The 19,502-nt window shown below is 42.3% G+C and overlaps 1 long non-coding RNA gene across 3 annotated transcripts in view; it reads right to left on the bottom strand.

The window, feature by feature from the left end:
• Gm34516 overlaps positions 1–19,502 on the bottom strand; it is a 171,489-nt gene that overhangs the window by 21,774 nt on the left and 130,213 nt on the right. For 2 of the 3 annotated variants that reach the window (XR_386620.2, XR_386621.2), the window contains exon 1: positions 459–689. The exons of the other annotated variant lie outside the window; for it this stretch is intronic. This is a non-coding gene — a long non-coding RNA (predicted gene, 34516). Of the gene's footprint in view, positions 1–458; positions 690–19,502 lie in introns of those variants that run through there. 3 annotated transcript variants of the gene reach the window in all.

Below are 19,502 nucleotides of genomic sequence, written 5' to 3'. Positions count from 1 at the left end.
TTCCAACTTCCCATTCCTCCTTTAAACTCTGCAGCTCTCTCCAGCCTCAGAGCCGCACTTGGGGGCCATGGGCACCTCCACTTGGGTTGGAGTCATCTGGGGTCATTCTCTCTGATCTTCTGGGAAAGATGGGGATGGCAGATTAAGCCAGCCTCTGTCTATAGAAGAATCTAGTCTGACATTTACGACTTCTGAGCTACAGCAAGCCCAGGGCACAGACCACATGCAGATGTGCAGCGCTCCTAACAAAAGTACAGTTGTTAGAGCAATTCTTATGACAGTGTCCACAAACCCCAGACAGCTTTGCCATCCAAGAAGGTGACAGAAAAAGGCTCTCTAGACAGAGGTCACCTCCTTCTCTCCCTTCCGCATCTGGCCCATCAGCTCTCTAAGCATTCTGGTGGCAAGAACAGCTCATGACAGCAGCAGGAAGTGTCCAGGAAGCTTCGAGAACTTACCATGAGGCAGGTGAGGTGAGGGAGGGGCCACTGACCCCCTGCCAGCTATGAGTGGTTCCTCTCCACAACCTCCAGGGAGAAAATACAAAGCCTGTGTAAACAATGATTCTTCTGGAAAAGGCAAGCCAAGCTGATGTGCATTGCTGGAACGGGGGCTCTGTGTTCCTCTGTAGTTATACAAGTGCTGATTAATTGCATAATATTCTGCTCTTAGCTGGTGTTGCCTTCCCGGCCTCCGCCTGGAAGACCCAACAGCTGCTTCACTTGGCCCTAGGCATTTATGACTTTATTCTGAACAAATCTTGAACATTTTCATTCGATTTTCCCCAACTCAACTTTGCAACTCAAAATTTGTTTTAGATTTTACGGTCCTTTTCCAAACCCCCCGCTCTCTCTCTCTCTCTCTCTCTTTTCTTTCCTCCTTCCAGCTGTGGTTTTGGAATTTGAGTCGATTTTAGGCTGAAGCAGATTTTGTGATGCCAAAGAAAGGAAGTCTGCAGATGGGCAGGAAGAGGGAATGGCAGAGCAGCTAGGCAGGGGCAGGTTGCTAACTCTCCATGCCCCTCAGAACAAGCTAAAACCTAATACTATATAAATATTGAAGTACACAGTAGAAGCAAAATATTCAATAAACATTTGCTGTGAATGGAGGCATTAGGGGAGGCTTAGGCCCCGCCTGAATTCCCATGAAATTTGTAAATATTTCTTTCATTTGTTCTCCATTTACAATTAGTTGCGGTCAAGCTGATCAAAGCCAGAAGGGGCCTGCTGCCTGTGAACCCGCATCGCTCACAATGACATCCACAAAGCAGAATGAAATATGGAATATCGGGTTTCCACGGATGTATGAACTTGTAAAAAATCTGAAAGAATAGGAGGCTTTTCACACTGGGTAATGTGAAACATTTGGTGCAGATTGGAGGCCTGTGAAGAGGGAAAGAAAGCTCGAGCCCCCAGATGCTGGACCAAGAACACACCAGGGGCTTCCCTGGGCATCCAGAGGCTCCCAGCCATGCAGGAGACCTGGTACAGAAGTGCCTGATAAGGAAGGAATGCAAGCCATATGTCCCAACCAGGATGAATTGGCCAGAGTGCTCTGCTGGCCTAGCTATCCAGTCCAGCTCCCACTCTGGGCTCCTTCATTGATGGACCATTATGAGCCCAACTCTAGCAGGTATCCACACCTCTTCCAACTCATCCATTCCCAAGCCATTTTCAAAGAGTCAGGTATCAGAGTGAACTGAGGAAAGCACAAATCGTGTGCCATAAAACAACTTTCAGTCAACAAAACAGCCACACCCTCAGGTGGTCCCATAAGACAGCATATTGAATGCCACTGTGACCATCTCAGTCTGGGATGTGTTTGCAAAATGCTGAATCTGTCAAAAGCCACATTTCTCAGTGTCTGCTCTGTTATTGGGCAACATGAATCTGTGCTTGGGTAAGATTAGCTCATATTTTACAAAATGAATACAGAAGGACATACCACCATGACACCTCGTGGATCCCATGGCTCCTCCCCCCAACCCACCACTCCTTGCTATTCCCTGTGAGCTGAAGCTGGACCCTCCTCTTTTGCTAAATTGTGGTGTTTTAACTGTTTCCTGTACTTCTTCCAGCTGCCAGGACATCATGGCGAGAGCTGAGCAGAGAACATGGAGGCTTAACCCAAGTTTGCATTCTTTCACCTCTACAAGTCCTTAAGGCCAAAAGGCAATGTATCATCCATTAACTAGAAACTGAGCAGCCTCCAGCACTGCTAACATCATAAAGGTCATTCCCCAAGGACTTCCACTCAATACTGACAATGGCTGCACACTCTCCACTCACCATGAAAAGGACAACCTACCCTCCTCTTACTACTCAACCCTCCCCTCTCTCAAAGGGGCTGCCTTCAAACATTGCTCCTCCCTATATTTTTGAGATGGACAAACTTTGTTCAGAATACATTCTAGAACAAAAAAAAAAAAAAGGAGAAGAAGAGAAATGCCAAAACTCATAGACTGGGGAAACAGGTAGTTGAGAAGTTTAAAAAGGAAACTGGGAGAAATGGGTGTGAAGGAAGGAAGGACAGGTAGGAGATAATGGCTCAGGGGTAGAGCCACTTGCCAAGCATCCATAAGGCCTCCCAAGGAGAAGACTATGGGGAAAAGAGAGAAAAGGAGAAGGAAGGAGGGAGATGGGTTTGAGAAGGCAATGAAGGAAAAGAAAAGAGAAAGGGGAAAGGAAGCAGTGAGGAGAGGAAAGAAGAGGAAAAGGGAGGGTGGAAGAGAGGAAAAAGGAAAATGAAAAGGAGTAACTTGCAAACACCTTCTCCACCCCCTCTTACCCCTCCAGTTGTCTGCCCTCATTCACTCAGTAAAAGCACTAGAGGAAGATCCAGTAGTCTGTACAAACAGCAGATGACCTCAGTGGTGCAGAGAGGTCACCTTTGAACTGAGCACCACTGTGCAACACCAAGCTCTTCTTTCAGGGGAAGTTTGCCAAAGGCTGCATAGACACTGTCCAGAAAGAAGAAAGGCTGGCAGCCCTCCAGGCTCCTGAGAATGGATAGAAATGATCCTCAGTGCTGGAAGGTGCCAATGGACTCCAGGAAGAAGAAAAGGACATGACCTGGGGTGGAAGTCTTCAGCCAGAAAGTGCAATTATCCCAAAGTCTTCAAATCCCTGTGCTAAACAGGAGATTTCAATTATCAACAGTCTCTAAAGGCACATAGATCAAGAAGTTGGATTGCAATCACATTCCAGCAAATTGCTCACAAACCATTTGAAATGTCAGGAGTTGGGAGCAAATGAATGGGGTCTGGTAGCCTGGCAGAGGGGTATGGGCAACAGAAAGCCATAGCTGTAGGTTCTATAAAACCAAAGTGGGGCTTAGTGGACTCAGCCTGATCAGATGTCCATCCTCACTAGGATGTATATGACTGTGGATCACTGCTCCAGTCCTACGCAGGCAAGAGAAGTTGCTACTGTAACTGTATTTTAATGGTTGCCAAGCATCCTTTCTAAGAAAAAAAAATTGTGGACAAACCCCAGAAGCTATCAATGTTGGTTGCAACCCACTCCTCTTACAAGAGGACGTCACCACTACTCCTCTTACAAGAGGACGTCACCATGGACTGCTGGTAATGGACACTGTTTAGTATTCTTGCATATATCATCTCTCTAAAGATATATGCCTAATTGTCTATGATGTAGAATCATGGCATTATATCAATACTACTTTTCTAATACCTTGATTTATTCAGCATTATGTTCATCTGGTTGGTCCTTGCTGATGTATAATGAATGCTCCTGTTTGTGGCTATGTAACATTCTAATGCGTGAAGATAGCATGCAATTTCATTTACAGATATATGCATACATATGTGTATATTTGGATGTGTGTATGCATGCATATATATGTATGTATACATGCATGTGTACATATGTGTATATATGTCACATGTGTGCATATGTCACAGAAATCAGAAGAGATCGTTAGATCTTCTAGAGATGTAGTTAACAGGCAGTTGGGAATTACCTAGCATGGGTTCAGGAACCTGGTATCAGATCCTCTAGAACAGCACATGCTTCTAACTGCTGAGCCATCTTTCTAGTCTCAATACATCTTTTTGGTATAAAGTAAAATATTTACATATTATATGCAATTAACATATATGATATATAAATATCCCACATGTGTTGAGAGTCCCTCCATCTCCAGGTCTCAGTTAATCCCAAATGTTTACCAATAACTGGTGTGAAATGATAAGTTTCAATTTGCATTTCCCTAGCTAATAATGAAACTGACCACCAATCTGCCATGCAGAAGGAAGTCTCTAAAAGTCATTTCAATTGTCCATTTTTTTTCAATCATGTTGTTCCCCTTGCTTGTTGGTAAGCCGTAACTCGTTTATTCAGATAATATTTCCTTCTATTGTTTGTTTGGGTTGGGTTTGTGGTTTTTAAGTCTTGAGACAGAGTCTCTATGAAGCCCAAACTGGCCTTAAACCCAATCCTACTGCCTTGACCTCCTGACTTCTGGGATTATAGGCCTACACCTATACCTGGCTTTATGGTACTTTCAGTAACCAGAAATTCCAACTGTAGACTATACCAATCAGTATTCCCTTTTTTAAGCCATGCTTGCTTGGTCCTTCCTCACTCTTGTGTTGTGAGGACAGTCATCTGTTTAATCTCAATATATGTTGTAATCTTGCCTGTCCATTAGGACTCTTAACAAAAACCTTTAATTTTTTGCAGGACTGTGCATGCGTGTAAAGACCTGAAGTTGATGACAAACATCTTCTTCCATCAGTCTCTACTCACTTACTGAGGCAGGATCTCTCACTGATCCTGGAGCTTGCTAATCCTGCCTCGTCTAGCTAGTCAGATGGTGCCAAGGATCCCCTGTCCCTGCCTCCTGAGTATTGGGCTTTCAGGAAACCTCCATGCCTGCTTACCTTTTTACATAGGTTCTGGGTTCCAAACTCACCCCCAACTCTTGAACAATGAGCTCTTTATCCATTGAATCATCTCTCCAATCCAAACTTTACTTCTTAGTATGAAAACATCTTGTCTTTTATTTTCCAGTAGAAAATCAATTTTCTCCATACACTTTTTATTTTAAAAAAAACCACCAAGTTTTATAATGGCTCTTAAGAAATGGACTACTAGATCAGGAATTCAAGGCCCATACCTAAACATGATAAAAGCAATCTACAGCAAACCAGTAGCCAACATCAAAGTAAATGGAGAGAAGCTGGAAGCAATCCCAATAAAATCAGGGACTAGACAAGGCTGCCCACTTTCTCCCTACCTTTTCAACATAGTACTTGAAGTATTAGCCAGAGCAATTCGACAACAAAAGGAGATCAAGGGGATACAAATTGGAAAAGAGGAAGTCAAAATATCACTTTTTGCAGATGATATGATAGTATATATAAGTGACCCTAAAAATTCCACCAGAGAACTCCTAAACCTGATAAACAGCTTCGGTGAAGTAGCTGGATATAAAATTAACTCAAACAAGTCAATGGCCTTTCTCTACACAAAGAATAAACAGGCTAAGAAAGAAATTAGGGAAACAACACCCTTCTCAATAGTCACAAATAATATAAAATATCTCGGCGTGACTCTAACTAAGGAAGTGAAAGATCTGTATGATAAAAACTTCAAGTCTCTGAAGAAAGAAATTAAAGAAGATCTCAGAAGATGGAAAGATCTCCCATGCTCATGGATTGGCAGGATCAACATTGTAAAAATGGCTATCTTGCCAAAAGCAATCTACAGATTCAATGCAATCCCCATCAAAATTCCAACTCAATTATTCAAGGAATTAGAAGGAGCAATTTGCAAATTCATCTGGAATAACTAAAAACCTAGGATAGCAAAAACTCTTCTCAAGGATAAAAGAACCTCTGGTGGAATCACCATGCCTGACCTAAAGCTTTACTACAGAGCAATTGTGATAAAAACTGCATGGTACTGGTATAGAGACAGACAAGTAGACCAATGGAACAGAATTGAAGACCCAGAAATGAACCCACACACCTATGGTCACTTGATCTTCGACAAGGGAGCTAAAACCATCCAGTGGAAGAAAGACAGCATTTTCAACAATTGGTGCTGGCACAACTGGTTGTTATCATGTAGAAGAATGCGAATCGATCCATACTTATCTCCTTGTACTAAGGTCAAATCTAAGTGGATCAAGGAACTTCCCATAAAACCAGAGACACTGAAACTCATAGAGGAGAAAGTGGGGAAAAGCCTTGAAGATATGGGCACAGGGGAAAAATTCCTGAACAGAACAGCAATGGCTTGTGCTGTAAGATCGAGAATTGACAAATGGGACCTAATGAAACTCCAAAGTTTCTGCAAGGCAAAAGACACCGTCAATAAGACAAAAAGACCACCAACAGATTGGGAAAGGATCTTTACCTATCCTAAATCAGATAGGGGACTAATATCCAACATATATAAAGAACTCAAGAAGGTGGACTTCAGAAAATCAAATAACCCCATTAAAAAATGGGGCTCAGAACTGAACAAAGAATTCTCACCTAAGGAATACCAAATGGCAGAGAAGCACCTGAAAAAATGTTCAACATCCTTAATCATCAGGGAAATGCAAATCAAAACAACCCTGAGATTCCACCTCACACCAGTCAGAATGGCTAAGATCAAAAATTCAGGTGACAGCAGATGCTGGCGTGGATGTGGAGAAAGAGGAACACTCCTCCATTGTTGGTGGGATTGCAGGCTTGTACAACCACTCCGGAAATCAGTCTGGCGGTTCCTCAGAAAATTGGACATAGTACTACCGGAGGATCCAGCAATACCTCTCCTGGGCATATATCCAGAAGATGCCCCAACTGGTAAGAAGGACACATGCTCCACTATGTTCATAGCAGCCTTATTTATAATAGCCAGAAGCTGGAAAGAACCTAGATGCCCCTCAACAGAGGAATGGATACAGAAAATGTGGTACATCTACACAATGGAGTACTACTCAGCTATTAAAAAGAATGAATTTATGAAATTCCTAGCCAAATGGATGGACCTGGAGGGCATCATCCTGGGTGAGGTAACACATTCACAAAGGAACTCACACAATATGTACTCACTGATAAGTGGATATTAGCCCAAAACCTAGGATACCCAAGATATAAGATACAATTTCCTAAAAACATGAAACTCAAGAAGAATGAAGACTGAAGTGTGGACACTATGCCCCTCCTTAGAAGTGGGAACAAAACACCCATGGAAGGAGTTACAGAGACAAAGTTTGGAGCTGAGATGAAAGGATGGACCATGTAGAGACTGCCATATCCAGGGATCCACCCCATAATCAGCATCCAAACGCTGACACCATTGCATACCCTAGCAAGATTTTATCGAAAGGACCCAGATGTAGCTGTCTCTTGTGAGACTATGCCGGGGCCTAGCAAACACAGAAGTGGATGCTCACAATCAGCTAATGGATGGATCACAGGGCTCCCAATGGAGGAGCTAGAGAAAGTACCCAAGGAGCTAAAGGGATCTGCAACCCTATAGATGGAACAACATTATGAACTAACCAGTACCCCGGAGCTCTTGACTCTAGCTGCATATGTATCAAAAGATGGCCTAGTCGGCCATCACTGGAAAGAGAGGCCCATTGGACTTGCAAACTTTATATGCCCCAGTACAGGGGAACGCCAGGGCCAAAAAGGGGAAGTGGGTGGGTAGGGAAGTGGGGGTGGATGGGTATGGGGGACTTTTGGTATAGCATTGGAAATGTAAATGAGCTAAATACCTAATTAAAAATGGGGGGGGAAAAAAGAGGGTAAATTACTGAACCAAGAAAAAAAAAAAAAAGAAATGGACTACTACTATAATCCTTATTTAAAGGTTAAAAAAAAAATAGACCAAAAAATAGTAGTTAACTTCAGTCAGCTGACATCTGGGGCAGAACAAACTGCTGCCTGGCTTCCATTACAGTGTTTTGTCCTATGTGAAGGCTGTTTTAAATGTTTTCCATAGCAATGTTTATTTTACGTTTCCCTCCCAGGTAATAATAGTTACTCGACTGTGTGTGCCTTCTGTATTCTTTGACAATGATTTAAAGGTCTTGGAATTTGCATATAAGATATTACATGTATTTTGTCAAGGAAGTGGAAAATCACTAAATTTCCTATTGCTTCTTTTTATTAAAAAAAAAGTGTGCTACATACAGCCTATGTTTTATAAACTAGTGATATTGGTTGGTCTTCTTCATTCTTCAGGACCTGATGATATGCAAGTGGAGTATAAATAACAGTCTCTAAATAGTACTACATTATGCTTACTGAATGGGGTTTTTAGAGTGTAATTTTTCCCACTCTACATTCAATAGTGTAAACTTAAGTAGCCCATAAAGTTGAGGAACACGGAGCTTGAACCAGCCATAGTCTGTAACCAGGCAAGGCTTCAACTGGAGGGTTTGGAACACCAACCCAGCCATAAAACCTTTGAACCACAGTTTATCTTCCCTGCAGAGTATTCTGGGACCAGAGCCTAGCAAAGTCCTCATCAAATGACCAGAGAGACTTCATCCAGCAACTAATGAAAGATGATACAGAGTCTCCCAGAGTCTCCCATCCAAACATTGGGTGGAGTTTCAGGAGTCTTAAAGGGAAGGAGAAAGAGGTGGGGAGGAGGGGGAGAAAGAGGAGGGGAGGAAGAGGAAGAAGAGGACAAGGAGGGGAGGAGGAGGGGGTATCAGAGGAATGAGAGAGGTCCAAGAAACACTAGTAGAACAATGCCCACAGAGTCAACTGACTGGGACTCATGACGATTCACAGAATCAGGGAGCCTGCAGAGGTCTGACCTAGGTCCTTGGTATATATGTTACAGCTGAGTAGCTTGGTATTCTTGTGGGAATCCTAACAGTGGGAGTGGGGCCTGTTTCTGACTCTTTTGCCTGCTTGTGGGACCCTTTGCCTCCTACTGGGTTGCTTTGTCCAGTCTTGATGTGATGTATGTGCCTGGTCTTAATTGTAGTTTATTATACCATATTTGGTTGATGGCCCTGGAAAGCCTGCTCTTTTCTGAGGGGCGAGGGTGGACCTGGGGGGTGGGGGGAGTAGAAGAGGTGGAAAGATATGGTTCTGGGAAATAGGGAAGGTATAGTGGGAAGAGACTTGAGGGAAAAGAGGAAGGAAAAACTGTGGTCAGGATATAATATATGAGAGAAGAATTTTTAAAAATTAAAAATTACATGGGGAGCAAGGGAACATGTATTGATTATGGATAGAATTGAAAACATCTACATCCACTATGAAAGTCAGTGTGTTATCTCTTCAGCAAGATGAGAATTTGGTCTACCTCAAGATTCAGTAATACTACTCTTGGGCATATATCTGAAAGTCACTTCATCCTACCCAAAGACATTTGCTGAACCACACTCATTGCTTCTTTATTTGTAATAGCCAGAAATTGGAACCACCCAAGATGTTCCTCAACAGAGGAAATGGTTAAGAAAATGTGATACATTTGCACAGTGGAGCATTACTCATCCATTGAAAAAAAGGAAATTTGCAGGCAAATGAATGGAACTTTAAAAACAAAAATTACTCAAAGTGAGTTAACCATGACCCAGCAAGACAAATATGATATAATATAAATATAATATTCACTTATATGTGGATATTAGCTGTTAAGTCCATGATAATTAAACTATAATACATAAAACCACAGGGGTTAGATATTAAATACCGGACTTTAGGGGAGCTATATCTCCCTAGGAAAGGGAAATAGGTTAGTTATAGGTAGATAGAAGGGCTAGAACAGGAGGATCAAGTGGAGAGAGGGAGGAAAGAAAGAGACAAGGGAGGGGATATATGGAGAGACTGCCAAAATTAAGGATTATTTGAGGTAGTATGGAAACCTAATACAGTAGAAACTTCCTAAGGTATTTACATCTATAAAGGCCATCTAAATGAAATTGATAAATAATGGGAAAACTGGGCATCTCTGATCACTAAATGAAGCTTCCGGTATCAGGATTTGGTTACATATAATTGAGTTGTTGGTCAAAAAGGAACCCCCAAACAACTGAGGCTGTTGTCAAGACTTTATGTTGCTCCACTGTTGAAAACAGCACCTACACAATCCATTGAACATGGGGAAATAGAGAAGTAGAAGCTTCATGTCTACATGCTAGCACTTAGTACACTGCATACTACCATGAGGTAAACATAAACACCATCATAGTCACAAATCCTTTGATCTACAATGGCGTCCTGGCTGCAAGGTATGCTAGCACAATGATGGCACAAAGCTTGTGGGAGTAACCAACCTGTACATACATATACACATATACATACAGATATACATACACATACATATACACATACATATATAGTGTATGTATATGTATTATAAATATGCAATAAAATGACTCATACTTTCTGATACACTTACAGCTTGCTCAGCCATCATCAAAGAAGCTTCCTCCCAAACCTTGCTCAGCCATCATCAAAGAAGCTTCCTCCCAAAGCAGATGAGAAGAGAGACCCACAAACAGACATGATACAGGGAATGAGAGACCTTGGAACACTCAGCCCTACAAAGATTGTCACCACCAACTTCATCCCCTCAAGGAATCCCAGGGAAGAGGAGGTATAAAGAGCATAAGAGTCAGAAGGAATGGAGGACACCAAGGAAACAAGGCATCTAAACCAACATGACCAATGCACATATGAACTCACAGAGTCTGAGGCAGCATGCACAAGGCCTGCACAGGTTTGTACCAGTTAAGGGTCCTAGAGCTGAAAAGAGAAGTGGACAAACACTCAGATCTCTAATCCAGAAGCTATCTCCATTGGATGGCCACTTGCAAATGTCAATTTAGGTTCCTCCAAGGGAATCTCAATGGAGAAACAAATGGCTCTTAAGGGTAGGCTCCATGGCCATCAGTAAATGGCCAACAGAAAATGAACTCAATGACATCTTTGGAGTTCCCTATCTCATAATGTCATAGGGCTATTCCTGGTTTGTTTTGGTTTTATTTCTATATTTTAATCCGCTTTTTACCCTGCAGGTCCTCTACGTATATATTGTGGCTTCCAGTTTAGTGTTTTTATAAAATTCCTATGTTTTCAAGTAAGTGGGTCTCTGTGTCTCACACCTTTTCTTGGACTCTTTTCCTTTTGTTTCTTTAATTTGTTTTGTCCAATTCTGATGTGTTACCTTTTCAAATCAACACTGAATAGCTCCAATCATGTGCATATATTTTATCTTGTTATTTTGTTTTACTTTGTATACCTTTGTTAGTTCTTTCAGCCTGGTCTAAGGAATGTGTTGCAGAACAGCTAGGGATACAGAGTGATATGCTGTACTGAAAAAATAAATAAGTAAAACAAAACAAATAAAAGACAGTGAGTACTCAAAGAAGTGTAGGATGGGAAAATAAATTAACCTAAATTTGATTTGGGGCTTTGGTTTTGCTTGTCTTTTAAGTAAAGGATTAGTCTCAAAAGACAATATACAAACAGCCAAGAGGTTAAACAGGTTTATTATCTAAAATATATAAAGAGTTCAAAAAATTTAGATATCAACAAACCAAATAACTCAATTTAAAAATGGGGTATAGAAATAAACAGAAGATTCTCAACAGAGGACTCTCCAATGCCTGGGAAGCACTTAAAGAAATGTTCAACAATACAAATCAAAATGACCTCTCAGATTCTACCCTATACCCATTGGAATGACTAAGATCCAAAACTCAAGAGACAGCTCATGCTGGAAAGGATGCAGAGCAAGGGGGACACTCCTCCACTGGCATGCAAACTTGTACAACCACCTTGGAAATCAATTTGGTGGATCCTCAGAAAATTCAGAATAGTTCTACCTCAAGACCTAGCTATACCATACCCAAGGGATGCTCCACCATATTGTAAGGATACATGCTTGAACTACATTCAGAGCAGCTCTATTCATAATAGTCAGAAACTGGAAACAACCTAGATATCCCTCATCCAAAGGATGGATAAAGAAAATGTGATACATCTACAAATGAAATATTACTCAGCTATTAAAAATAATGACATCATGAAATTTGCAGGCAAATGGATGGAACTAGAAAAGATCATCCTGAGTGAGGTAACCCAGATTCAAGAGGTCATTCGTGGTATGTACTCAATGATGAATGGATATTAGCCATTAAGTACAGGATAGCCATGCTATAATTAACAGACACAACAAGCCAAATAACCAGGAGGGCCCAAAGGAGAATGCTTGAATATCACCCAGAAGGGGAAATAAAATAGACTTTGGAAGTGGAGGGATGGAGGGAGGGAATTGGATGGGAGGGGGTAAGGAAGAAGAACAGGACAGACCAAGTGTGGGAGGATGAAGGGAGAGAGAATTGGGAGAGAGAACTGAAATCAGTATGGGGGCATTTCTGGGACAAGCTAGAAACCTAGGACAATGGAAACTTCCAGGAATCTATGAGGGTGACCCTAGATAACACTCCTAGGAATAGAGAATATGGAACCAGAAATGGCTACCTCCTGTAAACAGGCAAGACTGACTTCCAGTGGAGGGATGGGGACACCAACCCAGCCACAAAACCTTCAACCGATACTTTTCCTGCCTATAAGATGTGCAGGGATAAAGAGAAAGCAGACATTGAGGGAATGGTCAACCAATGACTGGTCTAGCTTAAGATCCATGCCATGAGAGAGAGCCCACCCCTGACACTATTAATGACATTCTGCTACACTTGCAGACAGGAGTCTAGTATCACTGACATCTGAGAGGATATACCCAACAGTTGATGGAAATAAATGCAGAGACCCACAGCCAAACATTAGGCAGAGTCTAAGGAGTCTTGTGGAAGAACTGGAGGAAGGATTGAAGAAGCCAGATAGGTCAAGGACACTACAAGAAAACCTACAGAATCAACTAACCTGGGCCCATAGGGGCTCACTTGTGGGTTCCCAAGCCAGATAAGGAATGGCAGAGAGTTTTCCATAGCCCGGACAGCTCTCAGCAAGTACTGCAGGAGTAGGGCCACTTCCTACCCAAATCAGGCTTGGAGCTAGTCAACTCCTTAGAGACAAAGGCCATGTCATGATAAAGCCAGTTAGTTAGATTTCTGTTTCCCCCAACAGAGAACTGGCTTCTCAGAAGTCATGTGACCAGCAGTCTGCTAATCTAATTGATATGCTTAGAAACCCCTGACCCTGTTCAGCACCTCCTGCCTAGTCCTCCCCCTCCCCACTTCAACAGCCTCCTGGGTGGTTTTTACCCTTATACCTGCCATACTCATTGAAGCCCAAGATCCTCTTCTCCAGCTTCTCTGCATTCCGAGACCTGGTGCACAATGGCCCATTGTGGGCATGGGACTCACACTCACTGAGACTGAACCACTAACCAGGGGACAGACATACATGGGAGAGACCTAGGACCCCTACATATATGCAACAGATGTGGAACTTGACCTTCATGTGGGACCCCTATCAGCAGGAGCAGGGACTGTCTCTGACTCAGTTTGCCTGATTTGAATCCCTTGCCCCTAACTGGGCCGCCATGTCTAGCTTCAAAAGAAGATGCTCCTAGTCCTACTGCAACTTGGTATGCCGAGGTGAGCTGATGTTCATGGGAGGCCTCCCCTTCACTGAAGAGAAAGGGACGGGTAGGGAAGGGAGGTGAGAGGGAGGAACTGAGAGGAGAATAGGGAGGGGAAGCTGCAATTGGGATGTATAATTAATTAATTAATTAGTGAAGAATAAGATAAAATATAAATTGAGCCAACAAGATGGTTCAGAAGGCAACTCCTGGCAACCTGAGATCATTCTTTAAATTCTTTAAAATAGGTAGAAGGGAAAAAAAATGACTCTACAAAGTTGTCCTCTTCCCCACTGTGCACCTGCTATGGAATGTTCACACACACACACACACACACACACACACACACTAATTTTAATTTTTTTAAATGATCAATATCATTAACCATAAGGAAATATAAATTAAAGACACAAACATCACCTTACATCTGTTAGAATGACCACATTGAGAAAGGCAGAAATAACAAATGCAAGAGAAAACGTGGGCAAAAGGAAATGCCTTTAATTTTTTTTTATTACATCAATCTAAGTGTGTGAATTCGTTATGTCTGGGTTAGGACCTGAAACTCTGCATTTCTAGTGCTTTTTCAATTAATGCTGTGGTTACAGTTTAAGGAGCAAGAAAACAGAGTTCCTTCCTCAAGGTGGCCCTGTGGAGCAGCCTGCTGTCATCTACAGGTCACTTATCAGATCAAATGTCCTCTCAGTCTAAATCTGACACCCTGCTCAAGTGCATTTCTACAGGACCCTCCGCCTCTGTCCAGCCTTGTGCTTGCTTCCTCGGTTTACTCTCTGGCTCTAGCTTTTCTCATCCACACTATCCATCCCACAATTCTCTGGGTTCATAAAATAACGTGAGCCTATATCTTCTAACAAATCCCTTAGCATCATATGCTCACAGCGACAGGCATCCTCGAAGATACATTCTAGTCAACTATGCAGCCAAGTCAGCTAGGTGTTGCAAGTGCAGTCGTCAGACAGATCCTTACAAACATGCATACATATCTGACCAAGTAAAACCACCCCAGATAGACATGTGACTTGGCAGATTCCTGTCTACCCTATAACCTTAAGATTTCAGAGAAATAAAAAGAAATTGTCCTCTTCTTCACACGAAAGTTTGCTGTCACTCTGCTCGCGCCCTGACAATTTTGAATTCCACCATGATGTTCCCGCCATCCACGGCTATCTCCACCACCGACCTAATTTCGTGTGCTCATTTTCACTTGCAACAACTATCATTTGGCTTCTGTGGAGCATGGAAAGGTGGCTGGTTTTACTTGGTGTAGCTAAGAGCGTCTTTGGTTAGGGAGCAAGAAAGGTGTGAGATCTTCATTGGGAGATCTCAGGAGTCATTAAGGAAGGCGGGAATCCCAGCCATGGTCACTTACCAGTTTCTGATCTTGGTCAGTACCTGGATTCCTCAGAACTTCATTTTCCTTATTTGGAAAGTGCTGCCCATCGCACCTACCCTCATAGAGCCATCACATGTTGTATGAGGTGTTCATAAAGTCTCCAGAAACTACCTAACACTGACTTCATTGAGATCAACAATCTAAACCAGGAGCCTAATTGAACCCTATCTGATCGTATAGATTTTTTTAATCTAATAGAGACCAATAGCAAAGGGTACATATGCCCTGTGTCTCATAAAGGTCTGAACCACACTGTTGGACTTTTCCCATTATCATGCTACTATTCTTCCCAACCAAACAATAAATGAGTGAATGACTAAAGAGAGAAGTTTTCTCCATAAAAGAAAGAAAATTCTCCTCTGTCTTCAGTTTACGCTAACACCAGTCGGGCATGAAATCACCCTGCAAATGTCACTCTCCTTTACAGTTTCATTTCTCTTCCTAAGCCTCGGGAGTCAATCACAGCAGAGACTCAGCAGAAGCAGCTAGATCTGCTCTGCCTTAGGAAGTCAATGATGAGGGGAGCCAGAGGGCATGAGCTGGGAAGGCAGGCAGAGGCAAGAAGGAGCAGTTCTATGCTCCTACTCAATTCAGAGGATTCAGGATGAGTGTGCAGGGCATCGTGAACTCCTTGACCAAGGCTTGGCTTGCTGTGGCCAATGCCATTGGCCAACCAAGCACATCAGCTAGCAAGCCAAAGCAACAAACAAACAAAAATAAACCCACATTCAGCTCAACTCCTGGGAGGAAAACTTCAAATATATAGGATCTATTAATAGGATTAAGACTTGGAGCCACAAGAAGCCCCAGTTTTGTTACCTGCAGAGAACCTCATATGTAGTTGTGCATGATGGGAAGGGAAGAGGAAGCCACTTGTAAATTCTTTCATGGAAAAAAATAATGTTTCAGTTACTTTTTATGATCAAAGACCTTAATAAGACCCATAAACATACTCACTTTAACAAAAAATGAAGCCCTTTGGGACTTCTCCCCCACCCAGGTCATTTTAGTGTGTTTGGCCATACAGGCTTCTCATGCCAAAGCTCCTATGAGAAACTCCGTGTCTGTCGGTGCAGATAAATAGGAATTATGCTGAGGCAGTCCTGAGCACTGGCCGTCTAAGTTCAGTTAGCTCCTTGATGCTTTTCTAAACCAAAACTCAGATCCTTGGGTTTGACAAGTACATATTTTTATTTTTGGGAAAAAAAGCTAGATTTAAAAATAAATAATTACCTTCTTAGTGGACTGGCCCTCCCACCTTTCCTCTCACAGACACATACACGTTCACGTGAAAGATCAAACGACCTGGCAATGCTTACCAAAAGTATCAACAGCCTGCCTGGGATGCTGGGTGCATGTGGCCTACCATAATCCTCCCTAGAGTTTGTTATAATGGCTCTAGACACCGCCCTTTGGTGGGACTGTCACACTAAGGGGCCGGGCAGGTCACAGGTTTTCCCTTCTCTTAACCTGAAGACTTTGTAGAGAGTCGGGGCTCTGAGCCAGGAGCTCAGCTCCTGAGAATTTGACAGATTAGGAGATGGGTTAGCAGAATCTTGGAGAGACTCCAAAGATATACTTAGGACTGATAAGAGGGTGGGAGAATTCCATAAGCTCTAGGGCCCGAAGTTGAGGAGAGAGAAGACAGGTATAGGGAATTTTCTGCAAGATAAATAAGGAAGTAAACAACCTGAGTGAGGGTCCCTTCAAACATTCTGCACTTCTTTCCAGAAATTTAAAATCATCACCTCTAAGAGTTCCAGTTTTAAGAAGTCACTTTGTTACACTGTCCTATTATCTAACCTTCTAGATCTAATACATTTTTAAAGTAGTGTGTATATTATCAAACCAAATAATACGAACTTTCGTGAGCTCGTCCTTCAGCAAAGCTGTCAGCCGCTGGTGAAGAAGATAAACTCACATCACTAGAGGGGAGGAGCCTGAGAACCTTCCCTGCAAAACCGACTGAGTTCAGTTGAGGGGGGAAAATACTGCAAAGTCTCTATGAGATTTTGTTTAGTGAACAGGTCAGTAAAGCAAAGCATTCCCTGAAAACCTCTTCCCCTGCGCTGATCAATACTAAAGACACATTGGTGTCACATTAGTACATGATAACCCCTATTTAAAAATCACATTGCAGAGATTATGGAAAGATACGGACAGATAACCACCAGGGGCAAGTCCTAGAAAAACAACAGGGTGAGAACAACACACTTGACCATGATGCTGGCCTCACCTTTAGACAGTCCCTTGCTAACTCCAGAGTCTTCCCCTGCAGGTGCCAAAGATCCCTGCACACATGGAGCCTCGAAGCAGGAGCCTGTTTTCACCTGGAGCTGAACCAATCGGTTTATTGAGGAGAGGTGGGAAATGTGGTGGAACTGTGACATCTGGAAGGTATTTGAGAAGAACAGGAACCAGGACCCTGACACCCCACAAATACAACTGTGAAGGTGGTTGACATATATAGACGTAAGCTGCAAGACCACGAGGGACTATAACCCGAGCCTGGATCCATGGAATTGTATGATAGAGCCTGGGAGGTTCCAGAAGGAAGATCTCTAAAACTGAACTCCAAATTTTCAAATCAATCTTTAACTTAAAAAAAAAATCTAATTCATTAATTTAGGGTAGCTTTTAAATCTACAAAGGCAACAAAGGAACCCAACCCATATTCTTTGATACATAGAAAGCACATCAGAGATTAGGAACAGAAAAAAAAACTAAGTTTTGTTTTTGGAACAGAGGGCAGATAAGGATGATATTTGGAGCCTCTGCCACGCCCCCATAAGTGAATCACAGTGAAGGCCTTTGGGAATTTTAGAACAAGGCCCTGCTATCTTATAAAAACAACTCTCCCCACTGAGAGACAGCCCTTGGCCTGATGTTTGTCCTTTAGTGGGAATTAAGCAGCAGACAATGGGCCTCCAAGTTACCACGTGACGTGAGATACCTACCATGGGCTATGTGTTATTTGGTCTACTGAGCCATAAACAACAGTTATGTTATAGGTGTTCTGACCCAAATAGATCCCAAAGGAACAAATAACATCAAGAAGTTGCCTAAACGCTGGTAGCTTTTGTGCCTGCTACAAGAAAGTACTAAGGCTCACGAGGTATACCCAATAATTGTCTGACTGGGGGAAAGAAAACTATAGTCCAGTTTACAGATGGTGCGTTATGCAGGTACCATCAAGAACTAACAGCTGTAGCCCCACAGTTCCTTTCTGGAACGACAGAAAAGGACAGCGATGAAGGGCAATCTTCACAGTGGCTGTGTATTTTTTTCTGAGAAGGAAAACAGCCAGATGTATGACTACATCCTGACTCATGGGAGGTAGCCAATGGTTTGGCTAGATGGCTGCAGATTTGGAAGGACCGTACTTGCAAAACTGGTAAGAACAGTATTTGGGGAAAGAGTGTGCAGATAGATATCTAAAAACTAGCAAAATATATCATGCTATTTGTATGTCATGTAAGTGTTCTCCAAAAATATGACCTCAGCAGAGAACTTTAATAATCTAGTAGTTAGGATGATCTATTCTCTGGATAGCAACTAAATTCTTTTCTTAGTCATCCCTGGGCTCATGAACAAAGTGACCGAGGTAGGGAGTATGTAGTTGTGTACAAACTCAACAACACGGTCTTCTAATGACCAAGCTGACCTGCCTGGCTGGTGCTGACTGACAGCCTGTCATCAGCAGAGACCAATCCCAAGCTTTCCATGTGCCACCCTTCCCTGGGTGACTAGCCAGTGTTCAGTTGACTACACTGTACCACTTTGATCAGTCACAGAAAAGACAGCATTTTGTCATTACTGGACTAAGATACTTGATCTGGGTATGGGTCTGCATTTCCTAAATGCAGTGCTTCTGCCAAGACTGCCATCTATGCACTTATATTAGAAAAGCCTGTTCACAATCGTGGTATTCCACATAACATTGTTTCTAACCTAACCAAAGAACTCATCTCAAAGCCAGAGAAGTGTGTCAGTGGGCTTGTGGTCATAGAATTCACTTCTCTTACCATCCAAAGGTGGCTTGAATGAAATGGCCCTTTAAAGACATTATAGTACCAACTAGGTTGCAGTGACCTGGAATGGAAGGACAAGGTTCCACAGAAAGCTTTAAAATACACTCAGCACTATTATTTTTACCTATGTAAGCTCCTCTGTTTTCTCATCCAAAAACAAAGGAATATGGCCCTTGATACAATGTAAGCTCATTTACCAACAAGCAGCATTCAGTAAACATTCAATAGATGCATTAGGTGTGCAGTGTATATGCTATCGTATGTCTGCCTATCCTCCCATCAGCCATAATTTTAACCCTTTAGGTACCAAAAGGATTGTATTTGATCAGTTATACTTATAAATCCCAAAATGATTTCAAAAGTCATATTTATATTGCTAAATGGAGTTTTAGAGTCTTCATTTTCATGGATTACTCAATGATATGTGTTCTATATTAGCCATTTTCCAATAAATATATTGAACACTAAAAGTCAGAATCTAGAACCCCCTGCTCAGTATCCTTAAGAACAGCAGCAGCA

Source organism: Mus musculus, chromosome 19 (genome assembly GCF_000001635.26).
Source record: "Mus musculus strain C57BL/6J chromosome 19, GRCm38.p6 C57BL/6J".
NCBI classification, from domain to species: domain Eukaryota; kingdom Metazoa; phylum Chordata; class Mammalia; order Rodentia; family Muridae; genus Mus; species Mus musculus.
Note: the sequence above shows the minus strand (reverse complement) of the source record. Positions and strands in the feature narration are given on the sequence as shown.